This window comes from Callospermophilus lateralis, unplaced genomic scaffold, assembly GCF_048772815.1.
Source record: "Callospermophilus lateralis isolate mCalLat2 unplaced genomic scaffold, mCalLat2.hap1 Scaffold_105, whole genome shotgun sequence".
In the NCBI taxonomy this organism is placed as follows: Eukaryota; Metazoa; Chordata; class Mammalia; order Rodentia; family Sciuridae; genus Callospermophilus; species Callospermophilus lateralis.
The window spans coordinates 1961414-1972062 of record NW_027510702.1 but is presented as its reverse complement, the minus strand read 5'-3'; the positions used below and the strand labels follow the sequence as shown (position 1 = coordinate 1972062).

The 10649-nt window shown below is 38.5% G+C and overlaps 1 non-coding gene across 1 annotated transcript; it reads left to right on the top strand.

Annotated features, from left to right (window-relative positions):
- Positions 1-1892: 1892 nt before the first annotated feature.
- LOC143386322 (U6 spliceosomal RNA) lies at positions 1893-1999 on the top strand. Its single transcript, XR_013089565.2, has one exon. It is a non-coding gene; the product is annotated as a U6 spliceosomal RNA (small nuclear RNA).
- The last annotated feature ends 8650 nt before the right edge of the window (positions 2000-10649 follow it).

Below are 10649 nucleotides of genomic sequence, written 5' to 3'. Positions count from 1 at the left end.
AAGGGAATTGCTAAGCAACTCAGTGAAACACTGTATATGAATAAAATACAAAACAGGGCTGGGGATATGGCTCACTAGCCAAATGCCCCTGAGTTTAATTCCCAATACCCCCCCAAAAAAAAAAGAATAATCAAATTTTTATTTGTGTAGGCATCCCATCCTTTAAATGAAGAAAGAAAAATCCAGCAACTCAGACCATTGCTATTTTGCAACCTATAATATATTAGCAAATCTCACCAACGTCACTGTTGACTAGTAGTCAACATCAAAGGAGAGGATATGCATATGTCAATGCAATATTTCCTATTAAGTTTTCATAAGAAAAAGAATTGAACCTAAACCTGACTATGAATTTCTAAGAAATATAAAGCAACAGAGAGAAGCTGAGGTTGTTAACTCAGCACTTGCCTAGAATGCATGGAGCCCGAGGTTCAATCCCAGCACCACCAAAAAAAAAAAAAAAAGCAATAGAGAAAACAGGTTAAATTGTTGTACCAGGGGGATGTCATTTATTCACCAAAACTGCAATATATCCTAGAAGTCCCACAAACATATTTTTTTCAATTATTGCAAAAAGTTACAAGAAAAGGAGAAATCAATTAACTTATATGAGACTTGTTCTCCCACTGAAAGCAACCAGAAAGTTGGAATATATATATATATATATATATATATTTTTTTTTTTGGTACCAGGGATTGAACTCAGGAGCACTTGATCACTGAGCCACATCCCCAGTCTCAGCCCCATTTTGTATTTTATTTAGAGACAGGGTCTCACTGAGTTACTTAGAACCTCACTTTTGCTAAGGCTGGCTTTGAACTCATGATTCTCTCTCAGCTTCCCGAGCCACTAGGATATTAAGGCATGTGCCACCATGCACAGTCAAAATATATTTTTAAAGAGCTATTTTTCAGATAGAAAGCCACAAGGGACATGCAACTGTCACCCCTAAGAGAAGGAGAACAAATAGGTGAGCATTCTACCTTGAGGCACCCTCTAGACCTCAGTTTGGGAAGGGGAACCCAAATGTGGCCTAACAGTCTCACTGAGGAGAAAGAGACCAGAGTTCCAGGAGATTAAGCAGCCAAAAACATGTAGAGAAAACTACCAGAAAGATGGGAGCCACAAAGAAAAAGAGTTCCAGAAATCTGCATGGAGGTGGTCTTCAGTTTGGGGCTACATTCTAAGCAGTACCTGCGAGGGTCAAGAACAACTATAAGCTAACCAATCCCACAGTTGGCACTGAGCTGGGAGAAGTCTGGATTCCAGCTAACCAGAGAGAGTTGACATACAAAAACAGTATGGTCAACAAGCTCATGAAGAAGTATTTGATCCAGGCATGATAGCACATGTCTGTAATCCCAGCAGCTCAGAAGGTTGAGGTAGGAGGATCCCAAGCTTGAGGCTGGCAACTTATCAAGAGCCTAAGCAAGTTAGTAAGACCCTATCTCAAAAAAAAAGTTCACTCAATATCATTATAGTTATCAGGAAATAAACTCACAAAGACATACCCACTAGAATGGCCCAAGTGCTAGTGAAGATGAAGTCAAGTGGAAGTCTCCTAAATTGCTGGTGGAAGTATAACATGATTATGGTCATTTATTAGCATGGCTTGACAGTATCACATAAGATAAAAACATACATTAAACATAGGAGGCAATTGCACTCCTAGATATGAGTCCACTTATAGGGGCATATATATGAAATAGTACTGTAGGAAAAATGAATCTATAGTTTAAAAAAAAAAGTTATCAGTGGTTGCCTGGAACAGGTGGTGAAGGAACTCACTGGGAAGGATCCCAAGGAAACCCCTTTTCTAGTGAAAAAACTGTTCTATATCTTGATTATGGTAGTTTTTACATGGGTATCTACATTTGTTAAAACTCAGAGTGTGATTGCTTTGGCAGCACATATACTAAAATTGGGACAATACAGAAAAAATTAGCATGGTCCCAGAGCAAGGATGACACCCACATTTGTGAAGCATTCCATAGTTTTGTGGAAACAACCCTTCAACAGATGAATGGATAAAGAAACTGTGGTACATATACAAAATGAAATGTTACTTATAGCATTAAAAGAGAAAAAACTTATGGCATCTGCGGTGAATGAAAATATCAGGCTAAGAGAAGTAAGCCAATCCCCAAAACCAAAAGCTGTATGTTCTCTCTGAAAGTGGATGCTGACCCAAAATGGGGGTGAGGTGGGTGGCAAGGGGCATGGAAAGAATGGAGGAACTGTGATTGGGCAAAGGGGAGGTAGGACAGGCGAGAGGGCATAGGGATAGGAAAGATGGTGGAATGAGATGAACCTCATTACCCGAGGTACATGTAGGACTACTACACGTGTTGTGTACAACTAGGAAAAGTTTTGTTCCATTTATGTACAATGAATCAAAATGCATTCTGCTATCATGTATAACCAATTAGAACAAATTAAAAAAAAAAAACTCACTGATATTGGCTATCAAGGAATTACTGTTAAGTTGGGTGATGGCCCATGGGTTCATTATACTATTCTCTATGCTTTTCTTTAAAGATTTTCTAATTAAATTTATTTTTTAATTAGTACATAGAAATAAACATTATAATTATTGAAGTAGGTAACATGACATTTTGACGCATGTATACACTATGTAACGCTTAAATCAGGTTAAATATATCTACCTCCTCAAACATCATTTATGGTAAAACTTTCACAATATTTTCTTCTAGTATTCTGAAATGTACAGTATGTTATGATTACCTATAGTCACCTACTATTCTCTCTGCTCTTATTTGAAAGTTTCCATGATAAAAATACTAAAAATAGTTTTTAAATTAAGATATAACTTCAAATATTTAAAGAATTTCTATGTAGAAAAGAATTCAATTTTATAGAGGAAATCATGTGGAGGAAAATTTGGAGTCAATACAAGGATGAACTAGACAACAGAAGAACATATAGCCTTGTAAGAGAGTGACTCCTGCTAGGAAATACTGGTGTACAGGCCTCATAACTACTCGTCAGGGCCACAGTAAAGAAAATTACAGCAATGAGTGAGAAACTAGACTAAGAGCCTTCCAAGGTTTCTTCTAACACTAAGATTCTACTAAGATTCCATTGATCAATGAATCTGATTGGTGCACATCTCCCAAACACATCAGAGCCTATTACTCTCCAGTCCTATCAGATATCATACTACTTGTTTAAGATTTTACATTGACTTGTTCATAATTTTTGCATATATTTGTTAAGTCCTTTTCTTAAGGCTTTAAAAAATCACAATCATGCCTTACACCTGTTAGACTCTTTTAGTCCTCACACAATGTCCTGTACATACTGGGTCATCAAAATGCCTTTTTGAAGGCTCCTTTCAAATCAGTCTCATAACATTGTGCCTCTTCTTTGCCACTCACGTCAATGTCTTACCTATCACCGCAAAATCACTGACCATACCTGCACCACATTCGTGTACCCCGACCTAGACCTAGAGGAGGGCTCTGTGCATACGTAAAAATATGAATAAAGAAATCCTTCCCATATCATGAGGCTGTAAACTTTCCAAGTGATGTTGATTCATTCTGATAATCAAATTATGACTGTGGAAGACTGGGCTTTAATCACTGGAAATATCATTATTGTTACTGCCTGGCTTGTACATACTCCTTACCCAGGTGGCTGCCACCACCATGAACAAACATGGAGCCAACTGAAAAATGATTCATTTCTCCCCATCACATCTTTTCCACCCTGGTGGTCTCTCCTCCCCAGGTATTCATTGTCTTTACACCACCTCTGACTGCCTACATGAGAATTAGGGTGTGCGTGGGGGTAAAACCCTACAAAATGCCAGACACCTCACCAGACACTTTACCTTGTCAAATCATTTAATTCTTATGATTGGAGTAAGCATTATCTACATTTTTCAGATGGGGAATCTGATATTCAAAAGTTTAGTTATTTGCCCAAACTTCTAAATGATAACCTTGGGATTTGAAACCAGATCTACCTGGCTTCAAAGTCTATACATTTTACAAGGAAAACAACAACATCACTTTTCTTACACAAGTCTTGAAATAACACAACTTACAGGAAACAACTTCAGTTGAGAAGGATTACTGTCACAATGGCCCTAGGACCATCTTATCCTCCAAGCTCTAAAAGCTTTCTCATTCCTATAATTAAACTCTAAAAGTCCAACATCAACAAATACCATGAGGGGGAGGTAAGTCCTAAAATGCTTAGATAAGCTTCTAGACAGATTAAATGTCTTGTTTGGATCATGATTTTCTTTAGAAAGGTCAGTCTTAAGTGACTCTTTCTAAGAAACAGATCTAACCTAATTCCTTTCATTCTTAAAACTTTCTAAGGATCCCCACTATTAATGGTCTAATGCTACTTTGGCTCATGACTTCCTTTAAGATTTGCTGGCCTCTCCAACAGACCATCCCCCTCCAACTTCACACGTTATACAACACCAAATATTTACATTCTCCTGGCCTCCCCAAATATCCTTTTCTTCATGTTTCCATTTCTCTGAACACATTTCTTCTGACTGCCAGCTTCCCCCACCATCCTCCACCCCAGCCTGTCTAATCAACAACAAACCAGATGTCACACTCCTGTTTGCCCTTTGCCTGTGCTTCAAACACATCTCAACTACTTTCTGACCTTATTGATCACCCTTCCAACCATAATAAATGCATTTATGGACAATAATGTTCTACCATCAAATAAATACCTCTCTTTCTGCCATTATCTTACTGTGTTTCAAGTGAATGCTATTATCTCCCTGCCAGAATGAAAGGTTCTGAGGGGAAGAACCAAGTTTTTACAGGTGTTCAAATGTCCAGCCTTGGTAGACAGCAAATCTTCCTCATATGCTAAACTAAGTAGCCATTAAGCCACACCCCTATGGCTTTTGTTTTAGGAGCTATCTACTCAAAGGGTCAGGAGTCATTTTCATAAAGACATTTTAAGTTCTTCACTTCATGACCAGAAGCCACTTAAAAACTAATAAATAATCAACATTCTAATTGAAGAAACTATGTCAAACTTACCATCTTAGTGAAATAAAGCAAGTATGAATATAACAAGGAAAGCATGTTGTCCAAAAGGGTGGCATCTGCTGGCTCTTCCACCTTTATGTCCTTTAGTTGTTTTTCTGTATCAGCATCATCAACAGGAGTACCTTCTGTTATAAGTAGCTCTAAAATTGAAAGGGGAAATGGCTATTTTATTTTATGCTATAGAATAAGAATTGTCTCTCTTCCGTTTCAATATTCATCAGTGTTTCACTAAATATATGAATCACAGTGCCTGGAATATGTGGCTCTCCTAAAGACAATTAACACAGAGAAGAAAACTTCAAAATCCTAATTAGAGCTGTCAGACCCTTCAATTATAAAATGAACAATCTCCAGTCTACTCTCCACTACTTCCATGGCCATACAACTGCTATCAGAACAATATTTACTAAAGGAAAATTTTTAAAACCAGAGATATATAGACAGGGTCACATTCAACAAACATGGATTTAGTGCTGGTGAAACTTTGTGTTAAAAATTTTAGGAAAGCTGAAAGAGAGGGAGTCTTGGTTTGCAGATTTACAGGTGGAATGAGCCAAGGCTTAACACAGCACCTGGCACCTGGCAGAGATACTCAACAACTATTTATTGAGTGGACAGATGGGAGCTATTTAAAAAGAACACAGTAATACCAAGAGAGACTAAAGGTAATTGGGTACAGACCTGCATTGAGGCTCTGTGAATGAGGTAGAATTCCAGTTAGACCTGAGAGCTTGTAGGGGTGGAATTTCAGTATGAGTTACATGAGCCTGGGGTACGTTTGATTAAACAGCTAGGGGTCCAACATGCAGTTATTAAGAAGTTGGACCAGTTGGGCTGGGAATGTGGCTCAAGCGGTAGTGCGCTCATCTGGCCGTGCGGCCAGGGTTCGATCTTCAGCACCACATAAAAAAAAAAAAAAAAAAAAAGATTTTGTGTCCGCAGATAACTAAAAAATAAATATTAAAACTAACTCTCTCTCTCTCCCTCTCTCTCTAAAAAAAGGTCTTTCTCAACCCTGAGATTCCATTCACTACTATTTTTTTAAGCTTTTGCCTAATTTTTAATTTTTTTTTAGTTTTTGATGGGCCTTTATTTTATTTATTTGTATGCAGTGCTGAGAATCAAACCCAGTGCCTCACATGTTAGACAAGCACTCTACCACTGAGCTACAACCCCAGGCCCTCCATTCACTATTGGTCTATGAATTTGACTGCTGGTGAAGTCTGCCCATTGGCTCAGCATCTCAGCACCTGAGACACATTAAATGACATTTGGGAAGATTTTACATATAAAGGTGATTGACATCATTTTGTGGTGGAACCTAAAAGGCCAGGGAAATAATTCATGCTTAATTTTGTAAGCCAAGTTTTCCCTAATCTTGAAAGTTTTGGAGCATGAAAATAACAAATCTTAATGGTGCGTGATTCATTTTCAGAACCTTATGGAGTTAAACACAGTTCAGAAGTCAGTAGTGTTCATATATGAATGCAATGTCTTCTGGAAAATGGGAGAACTGATATGTTATTCCTTCTCAAATTAACTGAATCCCCCCTGCTATGAGTTCTCCTACACTCTGTGTGTGCAGATGGGGGTGGGGTCAGGATCAGTGCTGCTAAGCCCTGCACTGGTGCAGGATAATGCTATAGCTATGCTTACAGACCAGAACCTTTAAAAACACAAAATACAGTAATTATGGCTTCATAGCACCATACTGGATGGATAAAATAAAACAATTAGTCATCATCTAATTTACTGATAAAATGAGAGTGAGCAACACAAAAGTAGAATGCTATTGATGCCATTATTGGGGATTTTTTTGAAAAATTGTTTCTCATCTCCCACTGGATACTGTGCACTATGATGAAGTATTCATAAGTGTCAGTCTAAAATGGATTGCAGTTCTGTACTGCTTCCTGTAAGTATATAGTATAAAGATCTGGACGATTGACTGCATTTGAAAAAGTTTAATTACCATGTCCAGGAAGCAAGTCAAAACAGGACTTGAGGTATATTACATTCCATTTAGAAGAAAAGGGAAAAAACACAGAATTTAAGAGACTATGAACAGTGATTCTCAAGCTAACTTGTACCAGGCCAGACTTTCCTGGAAGGCCTGCTAAACACAGATTGTGGGTCCCACCCCCAGAGTTTCTGGTGCTGTTGGTCTGGTTGAAAATTACAGTTTTAGAGCATTAGGCCTTTGAAGAATAATATTTTAGTTGTAAATGGTTTACACAAGCTAGTCATAGCTAAACATTTGCTTTTAGGTGAGTTACAGTCTCTGGCCTATTTTTGACTTCTAGTCATCTTTATTCTTGATTTTCTCTCACTTAAGAGATTTTTTTTTGAACTCACATGTACCTATATTACTCTCTGCTCTATTTTGTACCTTTGGCAAACAAATATCCTTGAAAGCCTTCATTATGATAATGCCTCTACTTTGTAGAGAAAAATTGGCAAGCTTTACCTGGGTCTACTTTCTCAGTATTTGGGATCTGAGACACTTCTAAGACACCCATGTCCTCAGTCACAGGTTGACTCAAGAGGCTGAGCTCTTCAGGATGGTTCATATTTAAATGATGACTCAGGAGGCGAGGCTCTTCATGAAGATTTCTATTAAGATGATTTGTGTTCTCTTTAGGAAAATCATCTTCATGGGGTGGCTGCATCTCTACAGGGGAGAAGAATGCATTGAGCCAGCTGGATGACACTATCTACCCCCACTTAAGCCCAATGATCAGCACTCCCCCTCAGCACACAGCTCCAGATACCTCAACACTGCCCTCCTTGTCCTGGCATGCGCCCATGAGAACAACTGGGCAAGGATACGGGAGGGTTAATTGTTTTCATCCCATTTAAAGGATGACTGAACTATACAGTCAAATTTATAAAGAAGCCTTTAATCCAAAGTATTTCATAAACAAATACATTTATGATAGAGGCTTCAATAACTTAACTTCCCTTGGCAAACCAACATATACCCACATGAATAAATGTGCAGAAGAGAATTCTGGTCCAGAACAAAAATGTGAAGTGTCTATTCTGCTCAGAAATAACAGGAACTCTTTCATCTACAAGTGAGCTGGTCTCACCGAGCCAGTATAGAGAAGGGAATTCCGTAAGTCTAGCTTGCTAATGTGACTTTCAAATATGTTCCAAGTAACCTAGGAGCCAAATGGTGAACCTATCTCCTTCCTGAGCTCAGGACATAGACCAATAGGATCCAGAGCAAAGATTATCTCTTTACAGCTTCATATTTACCCTAAACATTCACTTGTACTTTGCATTCTTATCCAAAATATATCTGCTTTGATTAAATGTACAACTGTTTTCTTCCCCAAATTATCAGGTAAAATTAGCATTCTTGGGATGTAAATTTTCCAATGGCTTTATGTCCTTCTGGAATTCTTATCATATACTCTCAGTTGAAATATTTCATTTTGAAAAACAATGGATAGAGATGATCAAATATGAAACCAGGAAACAGAAAGCTTTTATCAGGATATTGGCTCATTGTCAGTTTGACGAATATTTAATTGAAAGGCTTCTATGTGTCAAGCACTACATTATAAGGCTTGTCATTCTGGTTCCATCCTAGATTAATATGAATGCAAGGACCTTAGAACCCAGAGGAGTAAAACCAGAATAAGTGACCTCTCCCCCAAGAGACTGGAAAGAGCATGGTATCCACAAAAGATAAATGCTGGGGAGGGGAATTCAGGCAAGCTATCCATTAAAAGTTATTCTAGGGCTAGGCTTGAGTGACAGAGCACTTGCCTAGTGCAGGTGAGGCACTGGTTCGATCCTCAGCACCACATAAAAAGAGATTAAATTCTAAAAAAAAAAAGTTATGTTAGTCACTCCACACCCACATGATCTAGTAGAGATATTTTATGATTAAGAAATTATGTTTAATAAAGCCCTTTTATAATTTTAACATAAAATCTGTACTGTTAACGGGTCTACTTTTGTGCATTAGTTTCTCATTTGTATCTTTCTCTTTAACTTTTTATAAAATTTCTCTTTGAACATGCTAACCAATCCCAACTGTCCTAAAGGAAAAAAGAATAAGCAATGTCCTTTCATGCTCTAGCCCAAAAGAATGAATAAAGGAATATATGGTGCTCCTGAGTCAGCCTTCTTTCTCCTTTAGGCACATGGAAACTGAACAGAATTTTACAATAATACACAAAAACACCTGGATGGAACAACTCCTTTTCTCCAGCTCAAGCCGCAAGCAGGTATTTACCTTCAGCTTTAGTCCAGATTTCCTGTAGAGGAGGCGCTGTTATCAATGGAGCAGTCTCCTCCACTGTGAAGTGCTTGTACCTCACAAAATAGATCAAGTATTGGATATCATCAAGCACTGCAGCCTCTTCAAATATGTTACTTTCCTTTATTCCTATGTCTCTAATATCATTCACACGATTATCAAGCATTTGCTCTGCTACGCTCAAAATGTGTGACTCAGAGGCACGAAAGACCTTATCTAGAACTTTTTCCACGTTATAGGGCAGGCTCTCCTGCTGTGCCGATTTCAGCTTTAATGACATTTCCTGCAACATGGCTTCCAGTTCTTGGACATCAAAGTACTTCAGGAAGCGTTGCAAGGACTTTTGTTCTGTAAAGAAGCTGCGGATTATGGGCAAGTCTTCCTCCTGATCGCTAAGCTCTGGCTTTAGGGCTATATGTGGACTCTGTGGGAGTATATCATCCTCAAGATCTGCATAAGCAGGACCCTGGCTTTCTGCATCCGTGATATGCCCTATGTCCTCAAGGTCCTCTTTTGAGATTTCTTTTCCAGTAGCCTTTTCTGTAGACCCTGAAGTGTTCAGATGTTCCTTAGGGTTGTCTTTTTCAAGATCATCAGAATTTTTATCCTGAAATACTTCACTTATCCCTGAAGTCTGAGTGTTTTCCTCATCACTTCCATCAAAGAGTCCCTGGGCTTCCTCATCTGCCAGAGGACTTTCCTCCTTTCCCATTTCCATATCACCTCGTTCCTTGTCCATCATGTCTACCCTTTTGGCTGTGGTTTCACTTTTCTTAAAAATCTCCCAAATTATACTCATTTCTTGTTTGTTTTCTTTGGTTTCTAGATCAGGATTGATAGTCTCTAAAATTGCTTTCTCAAGAACGTGCTGGTTAACATTCTGAATCCCAGAACGTTTTTCTTTTGACTGTTTTGCACTTACAGCATTTTCATCCTCCAGTAGCTCTTCAGGGGGATAATAATCCTCCTCTACTGATGCTGGCCTTTCGGTATGGAGACCCGGTACTTCTACCTCGTCAGTTTGCTCTGTTTTTTTAATTTCCTGTGTCCCCTGTGTTGCCTTATGCTGAATCAATTCTTCAGCCAAGGACTGCTCTTTACCCTTGTCCTTGGAAAGCCCTATCTTCTCATTTACATGACTAACTGTAACAATCACATCTCTTTCTTGTTGCCAAGAAAGATTTTTTCCGAGACTGTGGACCTCTTCTTCCGGTTCTCTTAACAAACCAATTCCATCTGGAGAGGAGAATCCAGATTGATTTTCAGTTTTCTGAACTAGTCCCTCTTTAATTTCCTGAGGTTGATGCTCCACTGAGTCTATGTG